Genomic DNA, 18,727 nt, shown 5'->3' with positions numbered 1-18,727 from the left:
TTTGAGAATACCAATTTCTGGAGTGTGTGTCAATGTTATGTCCGTCCCTGAATAACTGTCACCATTGGGTGTGTCATTACAATGTACATGTCAGAATTACTATTACTATAGTATAATGTCATTTAGTCAATGTATGTTTGTCCCTGAATAACTGTCCCAATGGTTCAATTCTATGTAAAGTAAATGTCAGGATAATTATTAGTATATGGTTATTGTCAAGTGTGATGTCTGTCCATAAATAAGTCTCCTCATGGTGTGTGTCTTTGCAATGTTCAAGTAAGAATAACTATAACTATAGTGTATGTCAATTAAGTCTAGTCAATGTAACATCTGTCCCTGAATAACTCAGTCCTCATGGCGCTTGTCTTAAAATGTTTTTATGTCAAAATAACTAGTACTTATAAAAGTGTATACATCAATGTAATGTCCGTCCCTGAATAACTGTCCCCATGGCATTTGTTGTTACAATGATAATGGCAGAATAACTATTCCTATAATGTATGTCAATGAAATGTCTATCCCTGAAATCCCTGTCCCCATGGTGTGTGTCTTTACAATTTTCCTATCAGAATAACTATTTTTATAGTGTATGTCAATGTAATGTCCGTCCCTTATTAACTGTCCCCATGGGGTATGTCTTTGCAATGTTCATAAATTTCAGAATAACTATTTCTATATAGTGTATCAGACAATGCGAATGTCCGTCGGACAGTCGGACATGTCCGGTATATTTCAATTTTGACCGACGAAACAAAAATGGTCGGTCACAATGTCCGGTGAAAAATTAAAGTCAGCACCGTTTAATTTTCGGAAAATTTACTTTCAGTTTCTAAATAAATGTTCAGAGTTATTTTTATATCATGATTATTCAGCGTGTTAATCCGTGTTTCACTATTTGTAAACCCCGTTTCGACATGTTTCCGTAAAAGCCGATAAAAGGCGTAAGGTTCCGATTTCAGCTCGTACTCTTATACTTTTATTTTACGGAAATGTTCGGAAATTACAAAATTCCGTATGTAGTGGTTCCCGGCAATCGTGTTAATTTAAATATGATGATTAATATACCGAGCTGACTTTCTTTCCGCTCTGTTTAACATTGCCAATAACAAGAACTCTACTTTCGTTTTTGCATAAATGGTGTGCCTGAGTTTGACTAGTAGTACAATTCGTTACATTTTTTAACCGTATTGTATCTTTAATTTAAAGATGAATAAAAAGAGTAAGATCTAGCTGTTCCATGGGTAGACGAACCAGATGAGTTTTTTTTGGAAGAAAAAAATTATGACATTTATAAGATCCGAATATTGATTTTTTTACATTATGTTTGGCTTTTTTTTTGTAATTTATTATTGTACTGTAAGACAAATCTAACCAAAATGATCTAAACCTGTTATAATGGGAAATTACAAAACTTATTTAAAAAAGAGGCTTAAAATCAAGGTTTAGGCTGATGTAACTGAATACTGTTTGTAACATTGCGACAGGTAAAAATTTGGTGCGACAGGTAAACTTTCAGTGTTTACCTGTCGCAATGTCCTGTGAAGAAGAAAAAGTTTTCGCGTTGTCTGGTGTATGTCAATTTAGTGTGACAGGCCCTGATTAACTTTCCCCATAGTGTGTGTCTTTCAGGGTTCGACACTAACAGTAGTCCGGTAGTCCGAGACTACCAGATTTATGGTCGGACTACAAGACATTTTAAGTCAATAGTCCGTCGGACTACTAGAAGAAAGTAAATATCACATCAGTTAATTGAGCATTAAATCTTTATTACGCTTAAACTTGTGTAAAACGTGATGTCAAGAAGCCGATTATCACCGGTAAACACTCATTGTAAAGCTTGCCGAAGATGGCCTGATGAACTGCTCGTTCCGGACAACATGGACTGTTAACCGAATTTCGAGCGCATTTCGTATAGCCTTTCGATTAATGTTTAAACCAGTCAGTAGAATGTCTTTATTTAGAAAGGGAAAAACCCTTTTCACACTCTATGATGTGTTTTAATCGTCAGACATGTGCACCTCTGCTTAAATGTCAGCAAGGTAGATTTGGGTCCAAGTGGCAGATTTTCTAAATCCCTTGCATTTTCAGTCAAAAACAATGAAAGATACGATGCAGATAAACACTTGACGGTTGTTACTATTTTTAAATTTTCTGAAAATACAACATGATTATTATGGTTTAGGGTATTGCCAAATGTCGGTGTTTATTTAAAGCAAACAGAAGGAACATTATGTCTGGCTTATGAAATCTTTTAAACTGGCTTTTAGAAGAACAGCTGATAAGTTAATCATACTGCCAAAACAGGTATAATGCAGTGTAAGTGCAGACGATGACAGAGTTGTGTGCTTTAATTTTCGCGCCAAAATGTAACATTTTATACATTGAAGCTAGGGCCAATAACAATTGACACCACGCCGATAGCGATAAGGCTACACCTACAGTGTCACATGACCTCTTAATTAAGGACCTCCGACAAATACCCAGAAGCAGACGATAATAATACAAAAGTTATAAATGACAATCAGATAAAAAATGCATGGAACATGGTAAAACATAGCAATAAAACCAAGTATAACATTAAATAAGTTCATTATTATTAATTGTATGCAATGTATAACTCAGGTAGAATAATGTCTAGACTTTAAAATATTTTTTTTCTAAATAACATCGGAATTTTGTTACAGTACAATAACAGTCTCTATTTTAAAACTCAAATAAAGGGAAACAAAACATGTATTAATTTCCTATCCGAAAATCAACAAAAAAAGATGTTTGTATAGATCCATTGTCAAAACTCAATGGATTTCGCTGTTTTTCTTCCTTTTTCGATTCAGAATCACCTGTTTTATACAAGTGTAATGCATTATTATCATTATTTATATAACTACCTTATTGTTTCTCTCAATGAATAATTTTCCGTTTTAAATGAATTGCAAAACTGTTCTAACAATCAGCATAGAAATTTTGAAACGACCATAGTCATTATACATGCAAAGGTTTTTACTTTGATTTGCGTCATTTTAAAATATGATTTTGTTTTATCTATACGTATATACTTTTTGTGACCTTATTAGCTATATATCAGATATTCAATTAAATTTAATAAAAAATGTAACTCTCATAAATTGAGGTGTCTTTTTCACTAATATGTCAAACAAACTTAAATGCAAATGTATATGCCTCAGTTTTAAAACTTTTCGCACAATAAGGAGACAAATTTCAAAATCAAACTAAATCGCAAGATATCATCAATTATAATTGTACACTAATTCTCATAATGATATTTCTTATTTTAAGGCTATTAAAACGGAAATATACGTATATTATGTACGTTTACATTAAGACATTTTGAGAATTGAATTAGTCTTACTAAACAGTCCCTTGTTATCAATTATAATTTTAGCAGCATAAAGGGAAAATGTCAGTATTTCGGATTTCTTAAACTGTCTTTACTATCTCTCAATTATGAGACATAATTTGTGTTAAATATATAAAACAGCGTAATTACACTACTGTTGATATGTGAGGATTGTTGGAGGTCATGGCGGATAGCAACGGCAACTGATAAGCCCTGCCTAATCTGGACGCTAGTTTGAGTGACAGGCAGCGTCATGTTAATTGTTATCTTACTCCCATACAAAAAATAATTAATAACACTTTCGGAATTTATTTCATCATGTTTTTTTAAGTATTATATGATATGTTGTTTAGATTAACAAAGAATACTGAATAGTTGGATGCCAATAATCAAATATTGCTTATCAGTAGGATGTCTGTCATTTGTGCCATAACTTAGCAACGATCTCAGTCGAGGTGTTTTAGTGGCAAGTGATTTATTGCAACATTTTCCTGAAAGTGACAGATTATGGGGTATTTTAGCATGGTTTTTAGATTTTTAATCTGAGGTATTTTAGCATACCGGTAGTTTTTAGCATTTTTTTGGTTTTAAAATTAAATTTAAAGGCCAAAAATTGTTTTGAAGAATGTGGAAATTTTAAGATTGAGACAGATAAAAATCATGACCAATCAAAGGGTTATACTGACAATGTTCTAAGAAGGCTAAGTCTCACAAAACACTGAAGGAATCCGTTGCAGGCTTGCATTTTTATGGACTACCAGAGTTTTTGCTGGACTACCCAGATTTGGGATCCAGTAGTCCGAGGGACTACCTTGTGAAAAATGTTAGTGTCTAACCCTGTCTTTGCAATGTTCATTTCAGAATTACTATTTCTATAGTGGTGTTAATGTAATGTCCGTCCCTGATTAACTGTCCCCATGTAGGGATTCTATGTAAAGTACACATCAGGATAATTAATTACTGTATTGTATATCAGTGTTATGTCTGTCCCTAATTAAGTCACCTTAAGGGTGTCTGGTGTGTGTCTTTGCAATGTTCATGTCTGAAATACTATTAGTATAGTGTATGTCAATGTAATGTCCGTCCCTTATTAACTGTCCCCATGGGGTATGTCTTTGCAATGTTCATAAATTTCAGAATAACTATTTCTTTATAGACTAGTGTATGTCAATTTAGTGTGACAGCCCCTGCGAAAATGATGGCCAATAACCATGGACTACCATGGACTACCATGGTAGTTCATGGTCATATGACCATGGACTACCATGGACTACCATGGACTACCATGTTACGTCAAATGGCCGCCCCACGGTATCACACCATGGTAGACCATGGTATTATACCATGGTAGACCATGGTCTACCATGGTTTGATACCATGGTAGACCATGGTAGCACACCATGGTAGACCATGGTAGCACACCATGGTAGACCATGGTCATAAACCGTGGGGCGGCCATTTGACGTTACATGGTATACCATGATATATCATGAACTACCATGGTATATGACCATGAACTACCATGGTATATGACCATGAACTACCATGGTAGACCATGAACTACCATGGTAGACCATGGTCACATACCATGGTAGACCATGGTCACATACCATGGTAGACCATGGTCACATAAATAGGATTGACAACAAACTTAACAAAGATCAAAATCAGTGAAATGGAATTGTATTGATTAAAATATGTTTATGGCGTCATCTAGTTTAGCATGCCGAGTACTGTATTCTGTTGATATCCCATTTACATGTATATGAGAAGGAAAAAAAAATGTCTTATTTCTCTGCAATAGCTAACAACTTGTGCCAAACTTTGACAAGAACAAAATTATAGTATATATATATATATATATATATATATATATATATATATTTAGTATGATATAGGCCTCAAACTGTCCATTATGTAAAATATTGGAGCGTCTTCAATATAGTTCTTAAACTGAAACTGTTACATTTCAAGAACTTGAATTGTTCCTGCACACTTAAAGAGTAGTAAAAGTACAGTTCTTGAACAGTTCAAGAACAATTCATGCACATTTCTTAAATAGTAGTAAAAGTACAGTTCTTGAACAGTTCAAGAACAATTCATGCACATTTCTTAAAATGTTCTTATCATTTTTCTAGTGGTTCTTGTACACGTTAAGAATAGATCAAGTACGGATCTAGAAATGTTCTTGCATGGATTAAAATCTTGAAATCTACCCAGTACATTCCTGACTAGATGTGATAACAATTGTTAAACGATAACGTTTTAGGAACAAATCTTGAACAATTGTTACATTATAACTTTCTTGTTTAAAATGTCAACCACTATTATGAAAGAAATAGTCAACAAGAAAATTGAAAACACTTTCTTATAAGCTCCAGTTTTAGGTAACCAATTTCAATTCTTCATGAAAAGTAGATTACTTTTCTTAACTGCTTCTGTTTTACCACAATGAACATTTTTTTCATTTATGATTATGTATTAAAGTTACAAGTATTGCTCACATTTTACTGCGCTTATGCTGTATGAACGCAGTAGGGTAAGAAAGCAAATGACCCAAGATGCTCTAACATGCTTTATGAAATTTGCTCACATGCCCTACTGCGCTCTTACAGCATAGACGCAAGTAAAACTGTTATCTCTCCTTAATTATATCATTATATTTTTCAAACATGTACTTTTAACCAATGTGCATAAAAACATGGATAAAAAATTCAAACTAACACAGTTGATAAAGTTATTGTATTTAAGAAACAAAAAGTATGCACCTGTACATTAATGGTTCTTAAAGGTAATTCTGGAGTTTAAATGCATAGTTATTAATGACTTAATTTTTTGCATCAGCGCGCCAAACTCAGTTTTGTATTTACTGATAAAAGTTAGTCATACAGTTGTTATTTTGATTCTAGAACGACAGCGTATTAATTGATTCGCATTTATCATTTTCCATGTATCGAGCTTCTTTAGTCCAGCAAATTACGTCAGTGACGTCAAGCGTTTGATGAGAATAACATGAACTATTCATGAATGACAATTTTGACAAATCATGTTCATGAACTCCCACTAAGTTCATGAACTCCTGCTTAGTAAATGAACTTGACAGTTCATGAACATTATTTTTCCAAAATGTCATTCATGAACTAAATTCATGAATAGTTAATGTCATTCGACACAAGGTGATAATTTCATCATTACTACACATCCATTTATAACAGTTTTAATTTCTTATGACGCATATAAACACAATTAGTAAGAAACCATTGAATTGCTCATTTCAGTCCTTGACATTTACATCTAGTCTCTGTACCCAGGTCCCTTTTCCTTATACACTTGATGATGAAACGCATCTGCGAAAAGATTTTTTGCAGTCATTCTTTGCATGATTGTTTTTGTTGAAGTGGTCTTTTCTTAACTCTGGAAGCCTTTCGTTGTCTAAGACTTTGACATCCATCTTCCAACCTGAAAAATATTTCTTTTATTTATTTGTACTGCCAACATTTTCAAATAACTAACGGCCAGTTGGTTATCAAATCAGTGCGAATTAAGATTTCAATGTTGCAGGTATATAAATTAATGATAGCTTATTTAATTCTTTCGAACCAAAGAACTCAAATTTATTGAGTCTGATTTTTTTTAAAGATTCTCATTAGTGTTTGTCTGTTACATATAAAATCCACTCCACACATCCAACCATATTGTTTTCAAAACCAGAATGAAAATCTTACCATTTGCTTTAAAAAATAGTCTACTCACTGATGGATTTGACAATTTACGGCTTTGAATGTTTTTCTCCTTCACTGGTTGATTCGTTTGAGGACTGATGATTTATTTGTTAGCTCCTTTGGGGTGGCTAAAATAGACGAAACAACATTTCAGACACTTAACCATAATTTGCTTGCATAGTGGTTATTTAAAAGGTCAAGGGTTGGTAGCGATGCAAAAGTCCATTTAAAAATGTTAAAAAAATCAATTTCTTCTTAGTTTTGAGGTTCAATATTTAACAAGCATGATTCATACCCATTTATCCATTGCAACATGAGAAGCTGTAATTAGGATTTGAGCATATTTTATGATATAAGATTTTATCAGATTTCAAATCAAAAAGCTATATTGTCTTTAAACATAAAGAGTATATTTGTGACTGAGTCGAAGTTATTGAAACTGTCCAATCAACAATGTCTTTGTTTTGATTGCAGCTATATTTAAAAAGATATTAACATATTTGTAACCCGGAAATGATCTCTCATCCACTACTTTTCATTATTAACCTAAAGAACTTTTATTTTTTATTTGACAAGATATAATAACGAACTCACAACATTGTTAAATAGGTAGTCTGGAGCATTTTGACATGAAAACAAAGTGATAATGTCAACAGACTTTTTAGAGTAAATGTGAAAGTTTTTTTATAAAAAATATTAATATTCTATTGTAAAATTTGTTAACTCCCTACTAACATGTCGCCAAAAATATATGTTTCACTCCCCTAAAAGATCGTTCCTCAAAACAATAAAAACTTTTTTAACGGTTTTAGTTTTTGACCTTCCCCACCCACTTTTGCATCGCTGCCGGCCCATTACAATTGATCCTTTTTCTCGACAAAAATAGCTTACCAACGTTAAGAAACAAATTTAAAAGCTGCTTTAATATATATATAAATTAAGTATTAGCTGAACGCTAGCCAAAAACAAGCATTTAACTGTGTTTCTACACAAACGTATTTCGTATGTTTGTCGCGAAAATGTATTACAACAAAACATATTTGCTCATTACTTCAAAATGTTGCTATGTTATTTTAAACAATAATATTAGCGTAAAAGATCGTTATAAACGTTACTGAATTATACTCCTTACATCGCTTGAACTTACCTTAAATAAACGAAACAAGACATATCAGTTTATTTGGCGCATTATTTCGACAAAAATGGCGGGTGTACGAAACTATCTCCGCCAGTGAAGAGCGTTTCGTCTTAAATGCGTAACCGTTAGAATATAGTTATATAGCTACGTTAGAATATGGCTATAGTATTTTGTAAATATTATATTTAACCGGTTTAACAACTAATTAACCAGTGTTGACCACAGGTGCTCGTCACATTGCCTGGATACAGTAATTTTATATAAAATAAAAAAATAAAAGTATTTTTTTTTTTTTTTTTTTTTTTTTGACAAGATAGTGAATATATGTCATTTTAAAAAATATTCCACATTTTTCATGAAAAAAAGTTACTAATAACTTGACAAAATCTTGACAAAAAATAAATAAATAAATCTATTAAAAAAAAAATATATATAAAAAATATAAATTACTGTATCCAGGCAAGGTGACCAGCAATCCATGGCACCTTACATGATACATATGATATATGTGGTGCTTTAATTAAAATAAATTTAATTTTAATGTTCATGTAATTTTGATATGGAATTTTCTTTACGTTTGTTATTTTTTATTTATAATCTTTGGGTTATAACTGGGCCAAATGTGTTACACTAAATGCACCAGCCAGTTGTAACCACAGCTACCTCAACTTCCTGCCTGTTGCTGATGCAACTACTTGTTTTTGTACAAGTTTCCTTTCAAAGACATATGCAGAACATTTTAAGAACTTGCCATGTTCATAAGCTGTTCCTATGATGTGCCAAATTGTTTAAAAAGAACATTTCAAGAACATATTAAGAACATAAAAGTTCATAAACTATTCTTTAAATGTGCCAACTTGTCTTTATGAACAGTTCAAGAACATTTTAAGTGCAAACACTATTCATGAACTGTTCTTATATTGTACTTAAGACTTTAATATAGAACAGTATTAGAACAACAATAGTCTTTAAAAAATTCAAGAACTGTTCTTAAAAAGTATTCTTGAACTGTTCAAGTACAACTGTTCTTAAAAGTGATCAGTTACTGTTCTAGTACAGTTTTGCATAGTTCTTGAACAGTAATTAAACACAAGAACATCATTTCACAGAGGAATGGAGCATAGATGCTCATTAATGAGCAAATGCTCTATTTCCCACAAATTGTTTTCAAAGGTTTTCAAATTTGGCATTCTTCCTTTCCAATAGATATTCTTCCTTTCCATCAGATGCTTTCGTTGTGGATGAGTCTAAAATTAGCAGAACAGCTGGTAAAGGGTTAATACTGAAACACAACTTCTGTTGTTGACAAGTTGTGTGTTTACTAAATATCAGTAAAGAATAAGACCACATTTATTAAGTTGCTATTTCTGTTATTTACCAAAATCAACAAATCATTTTTAGACTTATCCAAAGTAAATAATCAGATAAAAAAGGATGATGGTAGACTATGGTAAACTGTCACAGTGGCTGACCATGGTCAACCTTGGTGTACCATGGTAGACCATGGTTGAAATGGTGACTCTCGGAGTAAAACTTTTGTACCATGGTCTACTGTGGGGTTTTTCACGGTACTTGATGGTTGACCTTCAAAAACCATGGTATACCATGGTGATCTTTTTTTGTACCATGGTAGACCATGGTCGACCATGGTCAAACCATGGTATACCATGGTGATATTTTTTTGTACCATGGTAGACCATGGTCGACCACGGTCGACCATGGTAGACCATGGTCGACCATGGTCGACCGTGGTCCAGGCAATGATTTTCCCACGGTACTTGATGGTTAACCATGATAAAACATGGTTGACCGTCAAAAACTGTCAAAAACCGTGGGGACCATGGTCGACCATGGTCATTATTTCGCCGGGGAGGCCCTGATTAACTTTCCCCATAGTGTGTGTCTTTGCAATGTTCATTTCAGAATTACTATTTCTATAGTGGTGTTAATGTAATGTCCGTCCCTGATTAACTGTCCCCATGTAGGGATTCTATGTAAAGTACACATCAGGATAATTAATTACTGTATTCTATATCAGTGTTATGTCTGTCCCTAATTAAGTCACCCTAAGGGTGTCTGGTGTGTGTCTTTGCAATGTTCATGTCTGAAATACTATTAGTATAGTGTATGTAAATGTAATGTCCGTCCCAGAGTATTACTGTCACCATGTAGCAATTCTGTGTAAAGTACATGTCAGGATAACTAATTACTATATAATTGTATGCCAATGTTATATCCCTAAATAAGTCTCCCCATGGATGCACCAGTCAATTGTATCCACGCTCCCCCCCCCCCACCCAGGTCCGGGGGTATACCGGGGATAGCCGGAGAAAAGGGCCATGTTTTTACTTTCCAGGTGGTCCCACAGGGCCGGGTGACCGCGGTGGTTTTGTCATAGGGCCAAATTAAGCCAAGATTGGGCCTTATATAGAGTCTCTGGGGTGCGGGGGCATTTGGCCGGGGTTTAACCATCAGTTCGTCCCCGCAGGGCGGGGATTTTACCCGGGGTCGGCTGGACCGAAAATCAAAGTCCCGGCTATTCCCCGGACCTGGGGGGGCTGTGGTTACAATTGACTGGTGAATTATAATGTCAGTCCCTAAATAAGTCTTCCCATTGGCGTGACTGTCATGGTAATGTACATGTACCGGTAATTATTACTTTAGTATATTATTTTAAAACTAACAGTAGGATGTCAAAATGACTTAATTAATTACACCATGATAAATGATAATATATCATGAGTGGATGGTACTCTGAAATTGCAGAGCTTAATATTATTTTTTTTAGTTGAAAGATTTTACTATTGTTAAAGTGACTGGTCAATAAACAGAATTTATGATGAAATGGGTTTCATTTTCCTACATGCCTTGGCGAAACAAAATAATCCGCTGAGTTCTCTCCATTCCTTGAAGCTGTCAAATAAGTTCACATTTGGATTATATATATCTTAAATATATATGTCTAATGTCTACACTCATGCACAATATTTTGCTAAGAATTGGGCGCAAGTCCGCTAACGCGTTCACAGGGGGTACTTTGAATGACTGGGGAATAGCACAGTAGCGCCCCTAGTGTGCCTCCTTGTTTTCAGTTCCTACTGAAAGATTACTGTTGGTCAGCCTTAGAGTATTTGAGGTTGGCTGATGTAGTTTTTTCAACAGTCAGAGACTTCTGTTCAGGATTTCCACTCCTTTATTCTAAGAATAGTGTTCCTTTTAAATCAGCGATAACAAATAACACAATTGCAATTGCAAATCCAGTATGATTTAAGTCTATTTCATGTATAGTTATATGAATTTTTCATATGTGGCAGGTCTATTTTAGAAGTCTTTTGTTTATAATTGTCTCTGTGGCTGCATTTATGCCACTCTGATCCTGTTGTTGTTGAGATAATGAAGATAAAATTCTCTATTAACAAAAAGTCCACAATTAGAAAATAGTAGGAGAGAACATAATTAAACTTTTCCAAAAAAAAAAATCTTAATCAAGATATGGAAAGGGCCCTTATAATAACCTAATTAAACTTAAAATTAAAAACAAAAAGTAAGACTTGTTAATTACTCTAAAATCTAGGTGTTAGATGACATTAAAGCTGCACTCTCACAGATATATATACCATTTTGACAACTTTTTTTTTGTTTGTCTTGGAAAGAGCAAATTTCTGCCTAGATATCTGCAAATAAATTTATGATTGCTGACAAAATCAGATCGTAGATTTTCACATTTTTCTGTTTGAAAAATTGATGTTTTTTAAGGAAAATGCATATTATATCATTTTTGGATTTTTTGTTAGTAGTTTTATTTATATAACTGGTTCCATGGATTTTTGCAAAAATTGGCTGGTTCCAAGGCAAACAATAAAAAGTTGTCAAAACGTTCAATCTGTGAGAGTGCAGCTTTAAGTGCACTGTACAAAGAAAGCTGGTAAAAATAATGAATAAACACTTAAAGCAAAATTATGTTTAAACTGGGACCAATAATATGTTATCTTACTCCCAGGTTTAAACAATTGCATATAATAACAATAATTATAGTTTTGTCTGGCTTTTCTTACACAAATAGAAACTAATTTTTTAATCAAACAAAAGACATTAAAACTGCATATCCAGAATATCCTTGAAATAATATCAAAATGCCAAAATAAAATGTACCAAAAAAAACAAAAACATCTGAATTAAATAACAATTAGCCACTTTAGCAAAATGGAGAATTATACATTTAAGATATTCACATAAAATTCACCTCAATTTTTCCTTTCCATATGATTATATATATATTTCTTATTTTTTTCCCTCTTTGCTATTAGCCTATTTATATAAATCAACATGACCATAAGCAATTATTTTAATCAATTTCTGTGAAATGCTATGAAATTGAAGTTCAATTCTAAATTGACAGTCATGTATCTCTTCCAATATTATAAGGATTTATATTTTAAGCATAATTAAGGAATATGTATTTTGATCAATTAAAGTGCATAACTGCAGATTATGTTTATTATCTTAAATAAATTATAAGCCTATTCATAATCATATTTATAGCACCATTTTCAGAATAATGATTGTCACATTAACCAGGCTTTCCCTGTATTAAACTGTCATTCATAAGAACATTAAAAGGCAATTTTAACTCAGCCAATCAGATGTCAAAAACAGTGAAAGGGGCAATGTCAAGTCCAGTGAAAGGGGCGGAGCTAAGATAAATACTGACATGAAATGTAGATGGATCTTACCAACTGAGGAACTATTTTGATTTTCCTCATTTGCTTGTAATAAAAATTAAACTTTTACATTGATACAAATTTATCAATATATTATTGAATATAAAAGTGAATTATAAAAGCAAAATAATGACACCAAACATGACACATCTTGCATAAAGATTCGCATTTTGATAAACTTCCTGGAATTGTTATAATCAAAATACCTTGCACCAATATATCAAATCCTACTCCCACACAATGCAATGTAATAAAGTAAAAATATATACAGTATGCAGCAAAACTGTCTTCAAATTAAATCCTTGATTAGGCGAAACAAATATTCTTAGTTTCTACTAACATCCCCCAAAAAAGGGTAGATAGGTAGGCATTACTTTTTTTTGGACGACCATAATTCTTTAGCAAACTGACCTGTATCAGGGTTTTATTTTAGGTCTCTGAAAAAACGCATTTTGATCAAAACGCCAAAAAAAAAAATAGGAAGAAAAAAATAAATTCAGATGGGTGTAAACAAAGATTTGTATAGGCCTTATTATGTCCATATTATCATATCAGTGATCAAAATAATAACAAGCCCACAAGCCCTGCAAATGTAAAGTTCTTTCTTGGCTGTCAGGGGCCCAGGGCCCACTTCAACTCTTGATTTATGGTAGGTTCTGTTGAAAGTGTTTGAAGCAAAATACTAGTTTAAAAATATTGGCTTTGAAGGTCTCCATAGTAACACTTCTAAACCTAACAAATGGAGTGAATTAGAGGGTTAATTGGGGGTAATAAAACACATCTTGATAGTGACAATTTAAGTTTTAATCTTTCAAGTGGTGGTTCAACTAAGGAGGGATATATATATATATATATATATCCTGTAACATTCTAAACTTTAGCATAAAATGTTAACTTAAATTTAATAAGAAAAAATATAATTAAAATGTGAAACTTTTTTGTCATTTAAAAAAACTTGTCACAGCTTCACATTCTCTTATTTTTAAGGCCTTCGACATATTTGAGTGGGATCCTGAAACAACCTCTGACACAACAACTTAATTTACAAGAACAACCCTGCGTATAAGAACTACAATACTTCTGACAAAAACAAACAAAAGCAACTCCAGATTTATGAACAACTCTGATTACTAGAACATGAACACCAACCCCATCTTCAAGAACAACAACTTCAACCCCACAACATCAACACTTCCTGCAGGGACAACTACAAAAACATCGGCTTCAAGAACAAATTCATCCTAAACACAAACATCAGCAACAACAGCTACCCGAATAAAACTACTCGAACTACAAGAACACCAGCAACACACTCTTTAAGAACACCAGCATCATCATCTTCTTCTAGACTTGCAAATGCAACAAACACCAAAGACAAAGTTGAATGGTATGTATATATGAGTGCAAAGTTTTGACATACACATGTTTAAGATATAGTTATTTGTCTTATTCCATAAATATGACCTACTCATTAGAACGTCATTGATTAAATTATGTAATTGAATAAAACTAAACAATCAATTTGCTATCATTGATTCTTTAAGTCAATGAGCATATGACTTTTTTATTGTCTTTTTATTTTGTTAATGTCTCAAAAAACATTATTGAAGTATTCAACAATATATTTTGAATAGGCTTTTTTTATTGAAGATTATGTTCTGACATGCAACATAACCTACTTTATTTGTGTGCAATGTAGCCATAAACTTAAAGGGACTAGACACCAGGTTGGCAAGTACAGTATTTCTTCAAAATAAGCCTAGAACTGTCGATGTGATCATTTAGAAGGCTGATAATACAAAAGGGTTATTAGTACTGTGTTTTGATCCGGGAGGTTGTATTTAACTTGAGTGGATTTTTGCAGATTCGGATTTCACAAGGCACAAGCCTCCCGGATCAAAACGCCATACTAATAACCCTTTTATTATATATATACATTACTAATTTACTTGTTACATCACTTAAAAGCCACATGTTTTCATAATAAATGTCATTTTAAAGGGTCTGTCTCACAGATGATGAAATAGCGAAAAAAACAAATTGTCGAAAAATGACATAAACTTGGCATCGATGTGTACAATGCATTGAAACGTACTAATTGAAGTACCACATAGTTTACAATTTATTTAAGTTATTAGCAGTTACTTAGTATTTTTCCATTAAAAAAGATTACTGGGTATGTGTTCAAGGTAGAATTCATTCAATCATGCGTGATTGGCTAGAAGGTGTTATCACGTGAAGTTGGACTTCAATTTTTGCGACGCGGGTTTGACCCGTTCTCCGACACAATCTTTTTTTTTTACATTTTGGTACTTTTTTTACAATTATGACATCAAAGCGTAACACATTCTATTAGATAATTGTCCTGAGATTCGTTACAGAAAAAACTTTTTTGTGCAAATCTGTGACACAGTCCCTTTAAGGACACATTATTTTGTTTTATGACATCATTTTAACATCACGCAATGACACTTGTAAAGTTGTTATGACGTGACGTCACAAGAGTTGAAAACGGCTGTAGTGCACTAGAGTGGAATACAGACTACTTTTTTTTGCGATATTACGTGTGGATAAATGATGGATATATAATAAATAATTTTACATGATTAAAATAAACAGAGCAATCATTTGCAGTCTGCGAAATAACCCATGTGCCCGATGCCCGGGGCAAGTAAAAATCCCGCCGGGCAAGTAAAAAATCGTATTTGCTTGCCCGATTGGGCAAGTGAAAAAAGAGAACGAAATCGTTTATCCGAAAATCAACAAACAAAGTAAATACGTTAAATTTGATGACGTATTACTCGACTTTGTAAAAGTCGCTAAATTTGATGACGTTTTACGCGGTCTGTATCGACTGGTACACTTACTCCGCAGTCCGAATCAATAGACGCTTATAACTATGCGTATAAAATTGAAAGCCGATTGGACGCTTGATTTAAACCAGTCCGATGCAAGCGTTTCAAAGACGAAGGTCATAGATCAGAAAATGTCATTTTTGAGATATGTTCCTGGTGCTAAACCAGGAAACGAGTGTCATGAAAGACTTCTTTGGTGAAAAAGACGACGATGATGATGATGATGATGATGATGTCGAGATGACTGAAGATACTGTTTTCTCTCTTCTTTTGTCATTTAGAGAATGAATAAAACAACTCTGATGTGATCTTTGCTTTATATTTTATTTGAAATTTATTCGGGCAAGTGAAAATTGGTCCGGGCAAGTTAAAATTGCCAGGGAGATGCCCGAAAGGGCAAGTTCATCTGAAAAGTTATTTCGCAGACTGCATTTGACTATCTCATTTGGGTTTCATTGTGTAAAAATAGTGAATTAAGTTTTCCAAGTTTATATTATATCCATTTATGAATACAGATAAATATACTGATGCTTTTTTAAACTTACTGGGATATTATATGTGGTAAACACACCCCAGAAAGTTTCATATCGACAATATGTGCAAAAGCTGTGAAATTATGTGTCTTAAGCAATGTTATATAGCTATTAAAGTAAGATTAAAAGTTATACACTAGTACTAGTATATCAATTGTATGTAAGTTTTTGACAGTTATCTATTTTTTTTGCAATTGTATCATCTGGTGTCTAGTCCCTTTAATAAACTCTGTTTGAATTAAATTCATACATTATTGAAAAAAATGACAAGCAGCAATTGTCATCACTTGATTGTTATCCTTGCCTTGGGGTTAAGTTTTGCGTTCAGGTCAGTTACATGAAAACTATCAAAGTTGTCACTTTGAAACTTGGGGAACTTGTACATCTTATACCCTTCTTCACATTATACCCTAAAGATATTGGTTGATTTTGAGAAATGGACACTAAGCTTCTTCATAGAAAATGAAAGGATTATGCCTTCAATATATCAAACTCATTTAGAAGGGAATGGGGAGGATGGGGGATATTTTAGTATTTGTGGACTATAGTCTAATTATTTTAAGTTTAATAAAATAATGTGCTTAGAAGGCGGCTTACAAGCAAACTATCAGAGCTATCACTTTTAAACATTGGAATATTCACTTTCAAATGTACAATATGAAATAAATTTACAATAAAAGGATATAATCAGACGAGCGTTCAGAACCCGCAGGTGGTGCTCTTGTCATATGCCAAATGTGCTGGTATAAACAAGTGCCATTTTTGTGTGAAATTAAAATTTTCCTTTCTAAAATTGCAGGCTAACTTTAATGGAGAGGACAGAGTAATGGCAAAAAGACGATCATTTTAAAGAAAGGAGGAAGAGGGATATGTAAAGAGTGTTCTGAGGCCAGGATATCAGCAGTGCGTTCAGTCAGGTGAGCGTTTTGTATCTCTGTTGCAACGCAGCGCATATACGTTAAGCGGGAAACCAAACAGCAAACGTTCGCCGCAAACATCTTTCATCTTTACTGAACGCGTTGCAGATTCACGATTGGGGAGGGAGGGGGCGGGGGGGCGGTGGAACAATTTTCGAGAATTATTGACATACATGTGTATAAATATATATATATCATGGTAGGAACTGTTAATTACGCTAAACAAGCACAAAACCAGAAACACACTTGCCAGTTTTATTGGAGCTAAATCTCTACAAAGAAGAGTTCCTCTTAGCACAGATAACTCTGATTGAAAACAAGGATAACTCTTACAAAAACATTAAATAAGTAATACAGAGTATAGTCCCTTATTACAAATCAATCTTAACATTAATTATATTTTCTTTTCTTGTTTTTAAACATTTACATCTGTCTTTTATTATGAATTACAAAAGTTAATTTAGAGCACACACACATAATAGAAAATGTCATACTTAAACAAAAGTTTACTAGTTTAAAAAAAATGACAAATGTTGTTCATTACATACATTGACATGAAACAGATAATTAATCTTATTATTCATGAGACTATTCCTGTTCAAAATACTATACATTTGCATATGCACAAAATCATCAAAACAAAACAAAATAAGATGAAATAAAACAATTATGAGTAAAGTGCAGGTTCATATTAATTAAACACACAAAAACAACAACAACAAACCACAATATTAATTATTCACTTGTCATTTCCAATTTTTTTTTTTTTTTTTTTTTTAATTAATGTAATTCAACTTTACATTACAATCTTCATAATTCCCTCATTCATTTTTCCACTTTGTAGCACACTAAGAAGTTCACCACTATGTGCACCTTGTTTAGTCATCACATTGGCAAGCTGTAAGGACCCTGGGACCCAGTGGATGTTCTTCACCTCCCCGCGCTGCAGCTCCTGCTGAATGGCAGCAATGTCTATTCTTAGACGCTTATCCCCCACAAGTTTGGTAGAAGAAACAGCTTCTAGTACACTCTTGTTGTCAATGAAAATGTTTATTGGAATAGTCATTTCCATTACACCAAGAATATGGGCCAGCATGTGTCGGTAGTAGATCCCAGCTTCTATTCCTTCCTGGAGTCCAAGAGCTTCAGCTGCTATGGTTGATCGCACCACCCGTCGGATTTTGTTGGCCTGCCAAAAAATAGGGCAACAGTTGCCTTCTCTGTCCAACAGCCAAACGATATGCGCACATGTACTCCCTGTTCCATCATTGATATTACCTAATGACGCATCAGTAAACACAACAATTGTCAAGCTTGAGTCGTTCACCAATTTTGGAAACAGCAGGAATGATTCAGTCTCTTTTAACCTTCTTATTGTCTTCCTTGCCCGTATCAGATCACTCATTGTCCCAGTTTTCAACTTGGTGCTAAGTGTTATCATTTCAAAAGCCATATCTGGCCTTGAGCCCTGCACAATCCAATT

General features: G+C 33.4%; 1 protein-coding gene and 1 long non-coding RNA gene across 3 annotated transcripts in view; one reads left to right on the top strand and one right to left on the bottom strand.

The window, feature by feature from the left end:
- The window catches only part of LOC128236272 (uncharacterized), a 47,957-nt gene that overhangs the window by 14,778 nt on the left and 14,452 nt on the right, over window positions 1–18,727 (top strand). The window contains exon 4 of one of the 2 annotated variants that reach the window (XR_008261304.1): window positions 17,127–17,244. The exons of the other annotated variant lie outside the window; for it this stretch is intronic. The gene's annotated coding sequence lies outside the window, so the exon portion shown is untranslated. The remainder of the gene's footprint in view (window positions 1–17,126; window positions 17,245–18,727) is intronic. 2 annotated transcript variants of the gene reach the window in all.
- On the bottom strand, window positions 6,560–8,295 carry LOC128236273 (uncharacterized). Its single transcript, XR_008261305.1, has 3 exons — window positions 8,228–8,295; window positions 7,112–7,208; window positions 6,560–6,817 (listed from the first exon to the last, which is right to left on the bottom strand). It is a non-coding gene; the product is annotated as an uncharacterized LOC128236273 (long non-coding RNA).

Source organism: Mya arenaria, chromosome 5 (genome assembly GCF_026914265.1).
Source record: "Mya arenaria isolate MELC-2E11 chromosome 5, ASM2691426v1".
Classification (NCBI taxonomy): domain Eukaryota; kingdom Metazoa; phylum Mollusca; class Bivalvia; order Myida; family Myidae; genus Mya; species Mya arenaria.
The sequence above is the reverse complement of the archived record's forward strand: the minus strand, read 5'-3'. Positions and strand labels throughout refer to the sequence as shown.